The sequence below is a fragment of the Lissotriton vulgaris genome, chromosome 10 (assembly GCF_964263255.1).
Source record: "Lissotriton vulgaris chromosome 10, aLisVul1.2, whole genome shotgun sequence".
NCBI classification, from domain to species: domain Eukaryota; kingdom Metazoa; phylum Chordata; class Amphibia; order Caudata; family Salamandridae; genus Lissotriton; species Lissotriton vulgaris.
This window is the reverse complement of record NC_141698.1, coordinates 715,022,028-715,041,619: the sequence shown is the minus strand read 5'-3', so window position 1 is coordinate 715,041,619 and position 19,592 is coordinate 715,022,028. Positions and strand designations below refer to the sequence as shown.

Here is a 19,592-nt window from a genome sequence, read left to right as displayed (position 1 = left end):
CGGAGCTGTAGATCTTTGAGCCATTGTTCTCCTCGCTCTTTGGTCCCGGATTGTCCTTTTGGAGCGGAAAGAGGCACAAGCTGAACAGTCTTTCGCCTCGTGCTCCGGAGAGAGACAGAGGTTACACACCTCATGCAGGTCGGTGTGGGGAAACTTCGACCCACATTGAGGACACTTCTTAAATGGAGTCCTTTCCATGAGCTGGAGTTGAGGCCTAGGTAGGCCCGAAGGCCGTCGACGACGACCGGAATCGAGATCCTCGATGTTTGAAGATTAGCATTGACTGGAAAGCGTTTGAAACTTAGTTTTGTAGTTTGGTGAGGATTGCGCGCCGAAGGAAATCGGTTCCAACACGGAGCGCTGGAAACACATCCGAGCCCGCTGGCGGAAAAAAACCAATCTGGGGATGGAGCAGATGCCCATGTGCAGTATCATCCTAAGGAGGAGTCACCTATCCCGTGACTCCGAAAGACTTTTCTACAACAAAACAAACTGCAAACATCAGGGCCCAACACTAGGTGGCCATCTATGCATAGTGTGTAATCTGCAGCTCATATGCCTCGAACAAATGTTTTCCTAAAATTTCCATCCTACGCTCTTCTTTATCTGGAGGAGTAGTAATCGGACTAGCAGGGTTTTTAGAGCGTCTTTGTGCAGCCTGAGGAATGACCGAAACCAGCTTGGGATATCCAATGAGGCAAGATGGAGAGTCCTCCGGATCCCTATATTTCTTCTCAACTCGGGGCAGCACGGGTGGTATGGCGCTGGTGTTTTCATTATCTTGATGCCTTCCTGCCATATATGATCTATAATAGGTATGGAGTGTACCAGTTTCCTCGTGTTTTCCCTGAAGTCATGTAAGTAGCATTCTGTCCGTTTTACTGCAATAGGCAGATGAAACCTGTTGGTTGCCCTCTTCATTAGGTTTTAAAATCCTCCGATACATTCCAGAGGAGAGTCTGATGGAAGGTGCAGAACAGGGGAAGGAGCTGGAATAATATAGTCATCTCAAGGGTCAAGAGCAGAGACTGGATCTGGCTGCTCACCTTCCTCTCTATCCTCTTCTGTGGAGGAAGTGTCTTGTGCTCCAGGCTCCGCTGGTCCGGCGTCTGGAATATTCACAGGTGTGCAATTGGTTGAGTGGCTGGCGTACCTATAGGATTTACTTGAGTTACCAGCATGTTTGGTTGATTCTGTTGTGGTGGAAACCTCTGTCGGTAATCCACCAAAATGGCCTGCAGCTCTTTTGTCAATATGGTGGAAGATGGGCCATGTCCCTGGAGCTTGGCTCTGGTTGAAAACTATATTATATTTCAACAAAGGGAGAGGTAGGGAGAATCAAGGACACTCTCTCAGTCCCCGGTTACATGTATTTCAACAAAAAAAGAGAGGTCTGGTCAGTCACAAGACTGCCACAAAGTTGGAGCAAATTATAGAAGGATACCACAATCACTCAATTTGAGTAGGAAGGCCCTCACACACTGACCTGGTCGGTGTCATGCTTCATCATCGGGCCCCACCGAAGAGGCCGAGTGCCTCTTCGGTGTGCTACGACGCCAGAAAGACTGCGGAGCTGGTAGTGTGAGGAGGGCGTGATGTGAGTAAAATATAATTAAAAGTGCCTAAGAGGGTATCAAAAAAATTTATTTATTGAGTGATCCCTAAGACACAAGTAAGTGGTATATGTGTCTGAATTTACGTGCCAAGGTTGTTAGGATTTGGTTAAATTCAGCTAAATACCACAGAGTTAATTTAATCAGTCAACTTGTTTCTGCCATACTAGTGGTATAAATTCACCAAGGCATTCTTCAGGACTATACCCCGGCGGTATGGACACTCTAATAGTCCACCCTAACCTGGGGGCGTGAAAGTGAAAAAAGAAAAAGGTGAAAAGTGCTTAAAATTAGAAGAGCCAATGGCTCAATTCTAAAGAAAAAGACCCCAAAATATGGGGTATCTCAGCACTTCAAAACAGGGCGCTACTAGCACCATGGGTCTCGGGAGGAGGATTGGAGCGCACCTGGCACATCGCCCTCAGTGCTCACAACCCGCTTTGAACCTTTCAAAGTTCCTCGGAACCGGACCCCGACGATCGGGGTCCGGTTCCGAGGAACTTTGAAAGGTTCAAAGCGGGTTGTGAGCACTGAGGGCGATGTGCCAGGTGCGCTCCAATCCTCCTCCCGAGACCCATGGTGCTAGTAGCGCCCTGTTTTGAAGTGCTGAGATACCCCTGATTTTGGGGTCTTTTTCTTTAGAATTGAGCCATTGGCTCTTCTAATTTTAAGCACTTTTTCACCTTTTTCTTTTTTCACTTTCACGCCCCCAGGTTAGGGTGGACTATTAGAGTGTCCATACCGCTGGGGTATAGTCCTGAAGAATGCCTTGGTGAATTTATACCACTAGTATGGCAGAAACATGTTGACTGATTAAATTAACTCTGTGGTATTTAGCTGAATTTAACCAAATCCTAACAACCTTGGCACGTAAATTCAGACACATATACCACTTACTTGTGTCTTAGGGATCACTCAATAAATACATTTTTTTGATACCCTCTTAGGCACTTTTAATTATATTTTACTCACATCACGCCCTCCTCACACTACCAGCTCCGCAGTCTTTCTGGCGTCGTAGCACACCGAAGAGGCACTCGGCCTCTTCGGTGGGGCCCGATGATGAAGCATGACACCGACCAGGTCAGTGTGTGAGGGCCTTCCTACTCAAATTGAGTGATTTTGGTATCCTTCTATAATTTGCTCCAACTTTGTGGCAGTCTTGTGACTGACCAGACCTCTCTTTTTTTGTTGAAATACATGAAAACTATATTAGTAACTTTGACGCAGAGCCATATACCCCTGCTGGTAGTATCGCGTCTCATCATGATAGTCCTCATCCCCGTTATCCACATCATCTTGACACCTTACGTGAAGCTCAGATGGGCTGTGAGCCGCCCCAGAAAGGTCATCATGGTCATCATTATCTTCATCCTCTTCTACATAACCTTCCAGCGATGTGACAGAAGGGCGAACCCTTGCTATACTCTTGCATGGATGGGCGCAGGAACATCTTGGTTACTCTGGTGACTTGAGTCATTCTCGTTGACAGTGGCGTAGACGGTGCAGAAATCATAAGAACAGGAAGTCCCATTGTCAACGGTGTTGTCATCAACGGTATCCCAGTCGATGGTATCTTTGTTGATGTCGTCATCGGAACACTCGTCGACGAATCAGTCGTCATCTGGATCTTCTCCGACAGCATCTTTGTCGATGAGGGAGCATCGACGGTCCTGGCCGTCGATGCGGAAACTCTAGTAGATAGTATAGGAGCCTAGATTGCCGTCAAAGTTGCAGTCAATGATAGCGTAGTCTATGTAACACAGAAAGTGGTCGAGGAGAGAGGAAGTGTCATCACCAATGATTTTTTAAGGGTTTTCTTAGTCACAGGAACTGAAGAGGAGGCTCCAGGACGATCTCCTTCCTTCCTGATAGGCGTAAAAGGCAGAGATAATGCCGACTCAGAGGAGTGTTTATCAACTTTCTCTTTTTTTTAAGTTTAGGAGACCTGGGATGGCTTATGATGCTTTCTTCCTTCACCTGAGGAACTATCCTTCGATCTGGCCCTCTTTTGGGATGTAAAGGCTCTGTCATATTTTTCGTCAGAAAAATGCAACTGGTGTTTAGTGGTCTGAAGCCACAATAACAACCTTACCGCTCTGTCCTTGAGGGTTTTATTTGAGAAGGTGCGGCAGATCTTCCATTCTCCCACTTCATGCCTTAGGTAAAGGCAATAAATATACTCCTTATGCGGATCATCCACATAGACTCTTTTCTTGCCAAAGGTTTCACATGGGCGGAAAAGGCCTTTTCTGTCATTAATGATGTCAAAATTTGAGAAAGCTGAAGAGAAAAACTGAGTAGCACTCAGAGAGACTCCCCTCCACACGATGTGCAGTGAAAATCTGAAGAGAATTTCTTCTGCTGGGAGTGTTCTAGAAAGTGCTAACAGCCGATTAGCTGGATTCCAACATTTAGTCCTTTTAAAAAAAGGACAAAGATAGGCTACTGTTTAGATGGCCTCGAGCCTTTATAGCCTATGAAGTTTTTAAAGCACTGCTTGAATATTTTACAGCGGGACTCCCATCACCACGACGGGGAATGATACCCAAATACTGGCTAATCAATGTGGGTCAGACAGACTTTTTTCTTTCACAGGAGGGGCACTTCACAAAAAGTGAGGGCATTTTAGAAGACAAACACTCCTGATGGTGTTAAAAATTAAGGAGGGTGTTACATTTTTCAAAAGACTTCGAGTGAAGTAAGAAATGGTAACTTTCTGAAGAAAAAAACTCTCAGAAAGAAGGAAAATGCTACTTACCAGTATGCATCTGTTCTTGGCATGTAGAGCTGCAGATCACTACACTTTGCATTAGATCGCCACCTGGTGTTGGGCTCGGATGATTGCATGTTGTTGTCTTCTTGGAAGAAGTCTTTGTAGTCACGAGATAGGTGACTCCTCCCTTGGACAATAGTGTTCATGGGCATCGGCTCCATCCTTAGATTGTTTTTCGCCATGATGGGAAATGATGGAAATAGTAGAAGTAAAGAAAAAGATGTCCATGCGTGTGCATCTAAGTAAGATAAAACTGGAACAGATACAAGTCCCGGGGTGTTGGGAGGGCGTGTAGTGATCTGCAGCTCTAGCTGCCAAGAACAGATGCATACTGGTAAGTAGCATTTTCCGTTCGAGGCATATGAGCTGCAGATACTACACTTAGCATCGATTGTGCAGCAGTGTCTCCCCTAGAAGTGGTCACCTGTATCTGTTGCAGTAGTTTGAAAGAGAGTTTTAAGGAAAACTTGGCCTACTGCAGCTTGCTGCTTGGCTTGCACATCAACACAGTAGTGTTTAGTGAAGGTGTGTGTTGTAGACCATGTTGCTGCGTTGCATATGTCCTCTAGGGGGATGTTCCCTAAGAAAGCCATAGAGGCTCCTTGTTTGCTTGTTGAGTGCACTCTAGGAGGAACTGTTAATGTACGTTTTGCTTTTTGATAGCATATTTGTATACATTTTACAATCCACCTTGCAATGCCACCTTTAGAGGTGGGGTTGCCTTTATGAGGTGGAGAGAAAGACACAAATAGTTGTTTTGTTTTTTCGTAAAGATTTAGTCCTATCTATATAGTAGAGAAGAGCTATTTTAACATCTAATGTGTGTAGAGCCCTTTCTGCCACAGAGTCTGGGTCTTGGAAAAACAAAGGTAACTTTACAGATTGGTTTAAATGAAAAGGACTAATGACTTTTGGAAGGAATTTTGGATTAGTTCTTAGAACCACTTTATTATGGTGTAGTTGTAAAAATGGTTCTTGTATTGTGAAAACTTGTATCTCACTTACTCTTCTAAGAGAAGTGATAGCAATAAGGAAAGCTGTTTTCCACGTGAGGAATTGCAGTTCACATTTATGTAAAGGCTCAAAAGGGGGTCCATTAGCCTTGTAAGAACAACGTTTAGTTTCCATACTGGAGAAGGTGGCAACCTGGGTGGTATGATTCTTTTTAATCCTTCCGTAAATGCTTTAATTGCAGATACTCTGAAAAGAGACAGATGTTGTCTGTTTTGTAAATATGCGCAATTGCTGCAAGGTGCAGGCGTATGGATGAATATGCCAAGTTACACCTTTGTAAATGTAAAAGGTAACAAATGATATTCTGGATGGAAGCATCTAGGGGGTCAATTTGGTTATTGTTGCAATAAATGGCAAATCTCTTCCATTTAGCAGCATAACAAGCTCTGGTAGTAGGTCTCCTGGCCTCCTTAATAATGTTCATACAGTTTGGTGGTAGGTTAAGATAACCAAACTTTAAGACCTCAGGAGCCAGATAGCCAAATTCAGTTGATTTGGGTCTGGATTTCAGATGTCTCCATGGCTCTGCGTGAGCAGGGATGGAGTCAGTCGTAGCTTTTGGTGTGGAACTAGAGATAGTTCTAGCAGTGTGGTGAACCACGGTTGGCGTGCCCATGTTGATGGTTGATATGGAGCAATTTTTGTTGACTGTTCCATTGTCCTTGAGTTGTATGATGTAGGAGATGGACTCCCCATCCTGTGAGGGATGCGTCTGCTGTGAGCACTAGTTGTGGAACAGGTTCTAGGAACGGCCGCCCTTTTGTCAAGTTTTTGGTGTTCCACCTCTGCAGAGAACGATGTGTGCAGCTGTCTACCAACACCAGGTCTGTTAGTTGACCTTGAGCCTGGCTCCACTGTTGTGCTAGGTATTCCTGTAACTGACGTATCTGCAGTCTTGCATATGAAGATGCAAGATGTCATCATGCCTATTAGTCTCATGAACACTCTGGCTTGCAGAGCTTGTTGCTGTTGAAAGACTGTGACTAAGGCTTGAATGCTCTGTATCCTTGCTGGACTGGGATACGCTAGAGCTGTAGACGTATTTATTGTAACCCCTAGATAATGATGTATGTGAGAGAGTTTCAGGTGCGATTTGGTGTAGTTGATGGTGAACCCTAAGTTGTGCAACGTTTGAATTGTCTGATGTGTGTTGGACACACTGATTGAATGACTTGACTTTTATGAGCCAATCGTCTAGATAAGGGAATACATGTATTTGTTGTCTCCTGAGATGCGCTGCTACTACTGCTAGGCACTTTGTTAATACTCGTGGTGCCGTTGTCACTCTGAATGGAAGGACTTTGAACTGATAATGTTGTCCTTCTAGTAAAAAATGTAGATACTTCCTGTGAGCAGGATGTATAGGAATGTGGAAGTAGGCGTCCTTTAGGTCTAGTGTTGTAAGGAAATCGCCTTGTTGCAGCAGTGGGAGCACTTGTTGTAAAGTGATCATATGAAAATTATCTGATTGTATGTAATGATTGAGGGGCCTGAGGTCGAGAATTGGTCTTAGTGTCCCGTCTTTCTTGGGAATTAGAAAGTACAGCGAGTAAATCCCTGTTTCTTGTTCTTGTAAAGGAACTATTTGTATTGCGTCCTTTTGTAGAAGCGACAGAACTTCTTGTTTGAGCAGAGTAATGTGTTCTGTAGACATTGGACGCTGCCTGGGTGGTATGTGTGGAGGTGTTGCTGTAAGTTCTAGGCAATAATCATTCTGGATAATCTGTCGTACCCACCTGTCTGTTGTGATGGAGTTCCAGACAGGCAGGAATTGCGTTAATCTGCCCCCCCAGGAGTGGAATGCTGTTGGGGGAGCAGAGGGAAGTCACTGTTTTGAGTTGGAAGAGGTTGGATCACTGTTACCCCGACCTCTTCCTTTATTGTTGTGACCTCTATATCCTCCTCTAAAATATCCCTTGGTAGAGGATGTTTGTGTGTTAGATTTGAAGGATGTTGTGTTATCTGCACCAGTTTGTTTGGAGCCCCCTTTATAGAAGGAGCAACGAAAGGAACCTCTAGTTTGTGTGGACTGTAAAGCTCCCATAGATTTGGCAGTGTCTGTATCCTTCTTCATCTTCTCAAGTGGTGTGTCTACTTCAGGACCATACAATTGGTTGTGATTAAATGACTGATTTAAAATGGTAGTTTGCACTTCCTGTTTAAATCCTGAAATGCGTAGCCACGCATGTCTTTTAAGTACGACACTGGTATTTCCAGCTCTAGATGCATTATCCGCTACATTTAGTGCGCACTTGATTGAGGCATTAGAAATAAGCTTGCCTTTCTGTATGAGGTCAGTTGCCTGTGCCTTATATTGGTCAGGTAGATGTTCTAGCAGTTCCTCTAAATCAGGGGTCTCCAAACCGGTCCTGGAGGGTCGGATCCATGCCAAATTTTTTGGATATCCCCATTGAGATACATGTAGTAATTTTAAAAATCTGGCATGGATCCGGCCCTCCAGGACCGGTTTGGGGACCCCTGCTCTAAATGATCATAATGAGCCCCATCATATCGTGAAAGGAGGGCTTGTGTATTAGCTATGCGCCATATGTTGGTAGGTTGAGGAGCTATTCTTTTGCCTGAGGCATCTATGACCTTGGATTCTTTGTCAGGTGGGGGTGCCTCACCTGAAGTTTGTGAGTTTGTTCTCTTCCTAGCATTTGAGACAACTAGTGAGTCTAATGGCAGTTTTCCTTTAATGTAGGCTGGATCTGCAGGTGCAGGCCTATATTTTTTCTCAATTCTAGGATTTAAAATTCTAGTACGTACAGGGTCTTTAAAAATTTCAGACGCATGTTTGATGACCCCTTTTATCATAGGAAGAATTTGGACAGATCTCTGTAATTGTTCAAATGTATCTAAGAGAAAGTCTTCCTCTGCCTCATCAGAATGCATTGTGACCCCATGGTAAATGGCAGATCTGTTCAATAGGTGCCCAAAGCCAATGTTATCTTCTGGGGGAGAAGATTTTGATGGGTTTGACTGTGGGTCAGGAATATCTGGTATATCCTGTGGGTTTGGGTACTCCCAGACTGTGTCATCTGTAGGGTATGGGAAAGGCTCATCTGTGTCAATCCCTCCTCCTAAACTATACTCATCATCATTTTGAGGTGAGTGTGGTGATAAAAGAGGAGAATGTGAAGGAGACATCTGAGGTGAAATGTTAAGAGGAGCAGGAGATGAAGGAGAAGGAAGTATAGGTGAAGAAGGGTGTATAGGGGATGTGGCAGAGTCCGTCTTCTTGGCAGGAACCACAGGTGTGGATGTTTCATCTGCCTTCCTCTTCTTGTGAGGTGTAGTGGACACTTGACCTGTTTTTGGGTCAATGTAGATCTTCTTTTGCAGAGGATCTGGCTGGAAAAGTTCTTCTCCTTGTGGAACCCTTTTCGGCGCTGATTTTTTCGGTACCGGACGAGGTTGTTGCTTGTCTTTAGCCTTAGGAGTTGTTACATTGTCCTTTGGTGTAGTTTTCGACGCCGAAGTTGTTGTTTTCGGTGTCGTAGGCTGTTTCGAGGCCTTGGACGCAACGCAATCAGGCCTTGTCGGGTTCGGCACCGAAGACGGGGTCTTCGGAGTGGACGCTGGTCTTGTCTGCGGGCCCTTCGATCTCTGATGGTTTTCTTGGATCGAAAGGACGCGCAGGCTGTACAGCTGGATTGGTCGTGTTCTGGCGATAAGCACAGGTAGCAGACCTCGTGGTGGTCACTGTGTGGAAATTTAGCTACACACCCGGGGCATCCCTTGAACGGAGTCCTTTCCATGAGGTGTAGGCCTCACGGGCTGGATAGGCCCAACGGCCCGCGTCGACGACCGGAATCGAGCTGATGGATTCGAAACGATGTTAGTCGGTATCGAAGTTAGTTTGGAGAGTTTTGGGAAGTTTTTTGCGCTTCGAAGTGCTTGAAAAGTCTATTTCTAGCCGGAGCGGAAAAAGTTCATCCGAACCCAGTGGCGGAAAAAACAATCTAAGGATGGAGCCGATGCCCATGCGCACTATTGTCCACGGAGTCACCTATCTCGTGACAACAAAGACTTCTGACAAGAAGACAACAATATGCAATCATCCGATCCCAACACCAGGTGGCGATCTAATGCAAAGTGTAGTATCTGCAGCTCATATGCCTCGAACAGATTGGTTTATGAACCTGAAGTGTTCTGGGATTCAGCACGAGCTGGTAAAAAGAACACTGGGCTTTGAGGCAAACTGCCTGTACAGTGCATGCTGAGAAAATGGAGCTGCTGGGTCTCTTAAAGCCGCAATATAAGTTGAGCGCAGGTAATGCATGTGAGGACCTGACAGACACCTTTATTTTTTCTCTAGTTACAGCGGGGGATTTAGGTGATCTTACATTATAGTACACATTTTGAACACTGCAATGTGTAAATGTAAATGTAAATGCCATTTTTAAAGCGCACAGCTACCTCCAACGGAGGTGTCCCAGCGCTGTCCGTAGTGGGTAAGAGTTATAAAGGATATCATATTATTATAGTCTTCTATGTAGAAAAAATGCAGTTAAAGTTGGCCTGTCACAGACTTACGAAGGACTCAATAGACTGTTCAACATTAGGTGAATACCTCCAACATCAGTTATTATGTATGTGTTCCGGTACCCCGCTCACAGCTGGGAATATTTAACGTTCATGACTATCAGTGAGAATCTTACGATGCAGAACCTGAAGTAATCCAATTCTGAGTGACGGAGACATATGGTTAAGATCAAGGAACAAGGGGGGCGTGGCCAGCAACATGGCCGAGTGAGACGTGTGCCGGCGTAGCTCCTGGCCACTTTCGTCGATCCGACGATCATATGGCGGCCTGAGGTCCCGAAACCGTGAATTTTACCTCTTGTGGGGGTCCCTGCTCCCCCCGACAGCTGGAGGTAGTGAGCGAGTCCTGCGGCGGCCTGTGCACAGCAACGGAGGCGTCTGGAGTGAAGATCACGATTGGTGATCCAAGATGGCGGCGCCGCTGTGCTGAGGGCAGCCCTGGACCGGCCCGAGGTGCGGAGGAACATCGGGAGCGTCGCAGCCGACCTGGAGTGTCCCTGCTGCCCGGGAGAGGTACCGCTGGCCAACTGATCCGCTGACGGGACACTGTGTTGGTCCCAGAGAGCTGGTGCGGTAACCGGATGAGGAGACGTAGCCGAAGCTGATCTTCCGGTGCATCTGGGGCTTGCGGTGCTTGAAGGGCGGGCTGGACTGGTGCGGCGCAGCCCGTGGAGACTCTGGGGGGCCCTGAGTGGTGTGCTGGGTCCCGGGAGCTGTGGACACCTTGTACGCCCCCTGCGGCGAGCTTCGGAGTGGCGGGAGGGCCCCTGACATCGGGGACGGCTGGAGGCTGCCTGGAGGCGGGCGGTGAGTGGGAGTTGCATTGCCGTCGGGCCGAAGGTGACATCAGGGAAGGCCCCCCCCACCCCCTGCATATGCGCTGCACTGGGCACTGAATTAAAAGGCCTGGGACCTGGACTAAGGGAAGATCGGGGAGAGTGCCCTGTGGGGGAGAAGGCCTCCATTGCCTGAGCAGGTTGGGAGCGCCGATCTGCGAGTGAAAGTGAGAGAGGCGAGAGGCTGGTGACTGGAGATTGTGGAGGCACAGAGGGCTATAGTGTGCAGAGATTGCCCGGGGCTGGAAAAGTACCTGTGCACCGGCGCCTGGTGGTCTGCAGGGGGCATCCCACTGGCCCCTGGGACAGCGGTGAAAGACGTGAGGAGTGGCAGTACTTACAAATAGAGGGGCCACCATTACTGTGCTTGGCGATTCTGCTCTCCCACCCCACCCTCGCTAGCTCATACGTTACTGTGGAGTGGCAGGGGCTGGCGGGAGTCGACATCAGGTAGCCCTCGGGAGGCGGCTAGTGACACTGTCCGGACAGCGGGCCCGGGACTGCACATCCCCCCATTGGAGGTGGCGGTGGGGCTGGAAGTAGCGCTCCCCTCACTGGACTACGGACGGGACAGCCCATTGCTGGACGCTGGTGACGGGGAGTGGAGGTGACTGTGGCGCTAGAAGAAAGTTGGACCATAGGGACCCTGTCGGCCGGCTGGGGCCACTGCACGGGAGACGCGGTGGGGAGAGTCTACACGACGCCTGGTCGACGAGCCCACGGAAGGGGTGTGCGGACAGTGACTCGCACACCATTGGCAAGAAAAATATGAACCCTAAGACCCCCCGGCAGGTTACCATGGATCGGTACACGGCGGCGCCCCATCCCCCGGAGAGTGATCCGCCTGGAGCGAGATCGGACACTGCCCTGCTAATGGGAGCCATTCAAGCATCCCGAGAGGCCTTGGAGAGTAAAATCGGACAAGTCGGTAAAGAGGCGACGATCCGGCAGCAAGACCACCGAAATCTGGCTGAAAGAGTGACGGTCTCTGAGACAAGAATAGGAGACGCTGAAGACTCCATACAAGACCTGAAGAAAGGTATGGCGGAACTACAGTCCTCACACAAACAGCTCCTGTGGAAGGTGGATGACGCCGAAAACAGGGCAAGACGCAACAACCTCAGATTTATGGGTTTTAGAGAAGGAATCAAGGGGACCAACATGGCGAAATTGCTGCACTCCTGGCTTCTTCGCACCTTCCCGCAGGACAAATTCTCTACGGGCGCATCGCGCGCTGCTGGCGAAGCCACCGGCGGGAGCAAGGCCTCGGCCGGTCACTGCTCGCTTTCTGAACATGATTCTGCGGGAAGCCAGAAAAATGGGGGAAATCCGTCTTGCGAACGTTCAAATCATGATTTTTTCAGACTACAGTCAGGAGGTGCAGAAACAACGGCGCTCTTTTGACTTGGTCAAAGCAAAACTGAGAGACCTCCACGTTCAGTACATGCTACTTTTTCCAACAAAATTGAAAGTGATCTATAAGGCGAACACGTACTTCTTTCAAAACCCGGAAGAGGCATGGCAGTGGTTGGAGGAGCGCCCCGACGCGCCATGCGTCCGACACTCAGAGAACGTCCGCTGTGGAAAGACCTGTGGAAGGCCCGAGGGGATCACCAAAGCTGCAGAAACTGAGACAGCGACATGGCGGCCGTAGCTTGGCAGTTACCCCTTATCCTAAATCCGGAACTGTGCGGCGAAGAGGGTGGAGAACAACCTCACTTGACTCTGGTCGACCATCAGGTTCCCGGTTCGGCTGCTTGGCCGGAACAGTGCAGTAGGACAGGGAGGAAGAACCCAGGGCTTCATCATCGGAAAGAGAGGAGTTGGAGGGTGGCTGAAGACGGCTGATAGCCAGAAACCGGTCCTAGGATGCTTGATTCCGGTCAAGGAAAGACATGGCTTGGCAGTTCGGGCTGGACTGTTCCCACGAGGCACAGGGTCAAGGCTGATTTGCATATGGCCATGTCTGATCAGCACCGAAGACACCGTCCGCACGATGAACTCCATCCACTCCGGATCTCCGACCGACCCCTGCCCTCACCACGTCTTCAACAAGGCCGACGCCATCATCGCACCCCACCTACGGGACATCATCAACACCTCCTTCGACACCGCTACCTTCCCGGAGAGCTGGAAGCACGCCGAACTCAGCGCTCTACTCAAGAAGCCATCGGCTGACCCCACTGACCTCAAGAACTACCGCCCCATCTCGCTGCTCCCGTTTCCTGCAAAAGTCATCGAGAAGACCGTCAACAAGCAGCTGGCCGCCTTCCTCGAGACGAACGGATCCCTCGACCCCTCGCAGTCCGGCTTCCGGGCCAACCACAGCACCAAGACCGCCCTGATCGCAGTCACCGATGACATCCGAGCGCTGCTCGACAACGGAGAAACAGCGGCCCTCATCCTCCTCGACCTCTCCGCGGCCTTCGACACTGTCTGCCATCGTACCCTAGTACAACGCCTCAGCAACGTCGGAGTCCAGGAGAAGGCACTGGAGTGGATCATCTCCTTCCTCGCCGGAAGAACACAGAGAGTCCGCCTCCCCCCGTTCAGATCTGAAGCCACCGAAGTCATCTGCGGCGTCCCTCAAGGCTCCTCGCTCAGTCCTACCCTCTTCAACATCTACATGAGCCCCCTCGCAGACATCGCACGCCAGCACAACCTCAACATCATCTCCTACGCCGACGACACCCAGCTGATCCTCTCCCTCACCAACGACCCCGCCACCGCCAGAGCCAACCTTCACGAAGGGATGAAAGAGGTAGCCGAATGGATGAAGAACAGCCGCCTGAAACTGAACTCGGACAAGACAGAAGTCCTCATCATGGGATCCTCACCCTCCGCCTGGGACGACTCCTGGTGGCCCCCCGCCCTAGGCAGCGCACCCAAACCAACAGACCACGCACGCAACCTGGGCTTCATCCTGGACCCCTCCCTCTCCATGACGAGACAAGTCAACGCCGTCTCCTCGTCATGCTTCAATATCCTGCGCATGCTACGTAAGATCTTCCGGTGGATCCCCACCGAGACCAGGAAAACGGTCACCCAGGCCCTCGTCACCAGCCGTCTGGACTACGGCAACACCCTCTACGCCGGAAGCACCACCAAACTCCAGAAGAGACTCCAGCGGATCCAGAACGCCTCAGCACGACTCATCCTGGACATCCCCCGTCGCAGCCAGATCTCCGGACACCTGAGAGATCTGCATTGGCTCCCGGTCAACAAGAGAATCACCTTCCGTCTCCTCACTCACGCACACAAAGCCCTACACAGCCAAGGACCAGGATACCTCAACAACCGCCTCAACTTCTACGCTCCCAAACGCCAACTTCGCTCGGCCAGCCATGCCCTCGCCGCTGTCCCCCGCATCCGCAGAGCCACCACAGGGGGACGGTCCTTCTCCTACCTCGCCGCCAAGACATGGAACTCCCTCCCCACCCACCTCCGCCTGACCCAGGACCACCTCGCCTTCAGGAAGCAACTCAAGACCTGGTTGTTCGAGCAGTAGCAGATTTCCCCCCCCCCCCCAGCGACTTGAGACCCTCTGGGTAAGTAGTGCGCTATATAAATACGATGATTGATTGATTGATTGATTGATTGATTGAACTGTTGTGGTGAGGAGTGCAAAAAAAGATGGATTTAGGCCCAGATCTCTGTACGGGGGTGAATGTATGACATTGTTCTGCATTCTGTCCATCAACCGTGGTTTTTGCATTTGTCACCCCGAGTGGGATGGGTATGCTCAGACGTGAGTCCCATGCTCTCCACACCACTGGAGTCAAGCTATCCTGGCTGAAGACGGCTGATAGCCAGAAACCGGTCCTAGGATGCTTGATTCCGGTCCGGGAAAGACATGGCTTGGCAGTTCGGGCTGTACTGTTCCCATGAGGCACAGGGTCAAGGTTGATTTGCAAATGGCCATGTCTGAACTGGGGTGGTGTGGAGTGCAAAAAAACTATGGATTTAGGCCCAGATCTCTGTACTGGGGTGAATGTATGACATTGTTCTGCATTCTGTCCATCAACTGTGGTTTTTGCATTTGTCACCCCGAGTGGGAAGGGTATGCTCAGACGTGAGTCCCATGCTCTCCACACCACTGGAGTCAAGCTATCCTGGCTGAAGACGGCTGATAGCCATAAACCAGTCCTAGGATGCTTGATTCCGGTCCAGGAAAGACATGGCTTGGCAGTTCGGGCTGGACTGTTCCCATGAGGCACAGGGTCAAGGCTGATTTGCATATGGCCATGTCTGAACTGGGATGGTGTGGAGTGCAAAAAAACCGATGGATTTAGGCCCAGATCTCTGTACTGGGGTGAATGTATGACATTGTTCTGCATTCTGTCCATCAACTGTGTTTTTTGCATTTGTCACCCCGAGTGGGATGGGTATGCTCAGATGTGAGTCCCATGCTCTCCACACCACTGGAGTCAAGCTATCCTGGCTGAAGACGGCTGATAGCCAGAAACCGGTCCTAGGATGCTTGATTCCGGTCCAGAAAAGACATGGCTTGGCAGTTCAGGCTGGACTGTTCCCATGAGGCACAGGGTCAAGGCTGATTTGCATATGGCCATGTCTGAACTGGGGTGGTGTGGAGTGCAAAAAAACGATGAATGTAGGCCCAGATCTCTGTACTGGGGTGAATGTATGACATTGTTCTGCATTCTGTCCATCAACTGTGGTTTTTGAGGGTGCCTCACTGCATCCACTGGTAGAGGCAATCCATGATATGGAAGAACAATAGTTACTTACCTGTAATCTGTAGTTCTCCAGTATTGGTGTCTTTCATAGATTCACATGCCTGAATCATTCCCCATCGTCGGAGTGGGAGTCCCACTGTACATAAAAAAGCAATAACATGCCATAATAACATAGGAAAAAACAGTAATTCTCAACCAGGAAGTAAAGTAGCCTAAGCTACAGGAGAAAAAACTTCCACACTCATGACTATCCTAGTCATTTTGTATAGTCCAAACTACAGCCAATCAGGCGACAGCCCCCACCAGAAGGTTCTCCCCAGAGGCTCAGGCTCTCAGATTTTCTCGCAAGGAGTGATGGTAAACCAATGTAGCCTAAGAGCCTCTGAGGGGAGGTGGGCGGGTTGCATGTGAATCTATGAAAGACAGCAATACTGGAGAACCACAGATTACAGGTAAGTAACTATTGTTCTTCTTCAGTATTAGGGGTGTCTTTCATAGATTCACATGCCTGAATCAGAGTAGATAGCAGTACATATCCGTGCCTGGCAGACGCTAATAGTAGCTTAAGCTTGTCAATATGAGAAGCACATAACAATGCAACATGTAAATAATACAGCATAAAAAGCATGATAAAATGCAGTTACTTGAGCATTTGCACAATAAAAACATAGCAAGCGTCTGACAGCAGTAATAAGAGGTGGGAAGACGCTCACCCTAGTTGAAAAGATTACGTAGAACTGCTCGACCCACTGAAGCATCGGTCTCACTGGCCGCATCCAAACAGTAGTGTTTGGTGAAAGTATGCTGACTGGCCCAAGTTGCCGCTCTGCAGATGTGCTGAAGAGGGACTCCAGCGAACAGGGCTGTTGAAGAAGACACTGCCCTCGTAGAATGCGCTCTAGGAGCTGCTTGCAGAGGTCTTCCTGCTTGTGCATGGCAAAAGGCAATAGCTGCAGAAATCCATCTTGCAATTGTTTGCTTAGAAACTGCTTGGCCTTTACGAATTGCACCATAAGTGATAAACAGTGATCAGATTTGCGTAAAGTAGATGTTCTTTGCAAATAGAACTTTAGACATCTCTTAATGTCCAGAGTATGCAATGCCCTTTCCGCAGGGGATTGTGGATTAGGAAAGAATGTCTTTAAAATTACAGGTTCGTTTATATGGAAATCCGAAGTCACTTTAGGTATGAATTTCGGATTAGTGCGGAGCACCACAGAGTCATTTGTGAATTGCAAGAAGGGATGATGAACCGTAAAAGCCTGGATGTCACTGACTCTTCTAGAGGAAGTCAAAGCCAAAAGAAGTGACACTTTCCACCTAAGGAATTTCAAATCGGCTCTGTGGATAGGTTCAAAGGGATGGCGCATAAGTTGCGCTAACACTACATTGAGATGCCACGATGGAGGTGGACGACGTACTGGAGGGATCATTCTAAAAAGGCCTTTAAAGAATTGTTGTATAATTCTTGACGAGTAAAGAGAAGTGGCCCATCTTGTCGGTATCTTGAAATCGCTGCCAGGAAAACCTTCAGGGTTACATGAGACAATCCCGATCTTGCTAGATGTAAGAAAAAAGGCAAGATTTCCTCTGGACTAGCTGAAAAAGGATGAATTCCAGCCGAACGACACCAGATACAAAAACGTTTCCATTTGAGACTATACGTCTTTATGGTAGCAGGCGCTCTTGCTTTGGCCAGAACTTCTTTGCAATCAGCAGGAATGTTTAGATGGGCGAACTCAAGGTACTCAGGCGCCAGGCCGCTAATCTCAGTGATGTCGGGTCCAGATGGTAAATCTGACCGTCCTGAATGGAAAGTTGGTCCGGAATTGGACTCAACTGAATCGGTTCGCACTCCGATAGGAGAAGGAGCTCGGTGAACCAGTATTAGCGAGGCCATCTGGGAGCAATGAGAATCAGCCGACACGGTTCTTTCTTCATCTTCCTCAGGACTCTGGGAACCTGCGGTATTGGTGGGAAAGCGTAAGCATATATCAGAGACTGCTTGGCCTTTACGAATTGCACCATAATTGCTGTTGTTCTTGGTAGCAAAGAGGTCTAGATCTGGATGACCCCACTGTCGGAAGATCCGATCTACCGTCTGCTGATGAAGCTCCCACTCGTGAGTAGACACTGTTGTCCTGCTGAGAGTGTCTGCAAGGACATTCTCTGTTCCAGGAACATGAACCGCCTGAAGATTGATTCTGTGTCGTATTGCCCATGCCCACAGCTCCTGGGCTTCTTGAGACAACAGAGCTGATCTTATCTCTCCCTGTTTGTTGACATAGTGCATGCTTGTTGAGTTGTCTGTGCGCACCAACACAGTGGCTCCTTGGATGATTGCGCGAAATGGTTTGAGTGTAAGGAAGATGGCTCTCAGCTTTAACAGATTGATGTGCCAACATCTTTGCTGAGGGCTCCATTTGACGCTGATTGTCAGCCTCTGAAGATGAGCTCCCCAGCCTTCGAGGGATGCGTCTGAGGTGATCGTAAAGCTTGGTGCATCCTGAAGGAACGGACAGCCCTGTTGAAGATTCCTTCTTTGTATCCACCAGAGAAGTGAACCCCGAATGCGAGGGGTAATTTTGATGAGATCCTCGAAGGAGCCGGAGACCTGCAGCCATTGTAAGCTGAGTTACTCCTGAAGAGGCCTCATTCTGAGTCGGCAATTCGGTATCAATGGAATGCAAGACGATACCATCCCCAGAAAGGATTTGAACCGTCGGACCGAAACTGACTTTTTTGAAAGTAGATCCTGAGCGATGTTCTGTATCTTGTCTTGTCTCTCGTCCGAGACGAAGGCTAGGAGCAGTTGGGTGTCTAAGGTTGCTCCCAGAAAAGCCAGTCTTTGGGACAGTACCAACTGAGATTTGCTGATGTTGATGGAGAGACCCCGAGACTGAAATAGGGTTAGACACTGCTGTACATGATTGTCCAGAATCGGACGCCACTCTCCGGATTTCTTCTTTACTAGAAAAAATCTGGAGTAGAATCTTGTTCCCCTTAGAGTTTGAGGAACTCTCTCGATTGCTCCTTTTTTCAACATCAAATTGATCTGGAGAAAGAGCTCTCTTAGATGAGCTGGAGGTGGACCTTTCGGGGGAACGTTTGGAGGAAACTGTTCGAATTCTAGGGCATGGCCCTTGGCCACAATGTCCAGGACCCACCTGTCCCATGTTATCGATGACCATTTTGAGTAAAATTTTGATATTTGTCCTCCAATTTTTACTTGAGAGTGGGGCAGTAGCTGTGGTAGGTTATAAGTCTCATTGATGTTTGTCCTTTCCGGGGTAGGCCGGTTTCCCCTTCTTCTGGGAATAATTATTTCTTCGTTGACCGTAAGACTGATAGCGCTGGGTTTGGTAGCGCTGATTTTCCTGCCCGTAGGAAGATTGTTGTGTATATCCACCTCTGTTAGAGGACGATCCACGTTCTCTCGCTCCTCGAAAGGGCGGTTTACAAAATTGTAGGGTTCCCAAGGATTTCGCTGTTTCTGTATCCTTTTTTATAGTCTGCAAGGCTTCCTCCACTTGCGGGCCAAATAGAAACTCTCAGTCATACGGCATATCCAATACCCTCGTTTGTACTTCTTGACAGAATGAAGTGGATCGTAGCCACCCCTGTCTACGCAAGACAGCAGCACCAGCCAATTGCCTGAACCCAGTTGAGGCAACATCAACCGCCGAGTCGATCATCTCAGCCGAGATTCTTTCCCCTTCCTGCAGGATTTTCAGTGCCTCAGATTTAGAAGGCTCAGTAGATTTATGTATGGGGAAATATTCAACCACATCTGCCGGTCATATCTGCCCAGGATGGCCAATGAGTTAGCAGCCCGGACCGTGGTAGCTGCTATCGTTGACACACGTTTACCAATGGCATCCAAGCGCCTGCCATCTCTATCCGGGGGGCTGCAATTGAAGATGAAGGGTTCCTGGATCTCTTTTGGGCCGCTTGAACAATGACTGAATCCAGTTTTGGTTGTCCTATAAGGCAAGCAGGAGATTTTGCAGGTGCCTTATATTTCTTATCGATCCGTGGCAGGACCGGAGGTATGGAAGCTGGGGCAGAAATGACCTTAATACCCTCCTTCCAGGTGAAGTCTATAATA

General features: G+C 48.8%; 1 protein-coding gene across 2 annotated transcripts in view; it reads right to left on the bottom strand.

Moving 5' to 3' along the window:
* Positions 1-19,592, bottom strand: part of EPC1 (enhancer of polycomb 1) — a 1,373,110-nt gene that overhangs the window by 211,490 nt on the left and 1,142,028 nt on the right. The window lies entirely within an intron of this gene.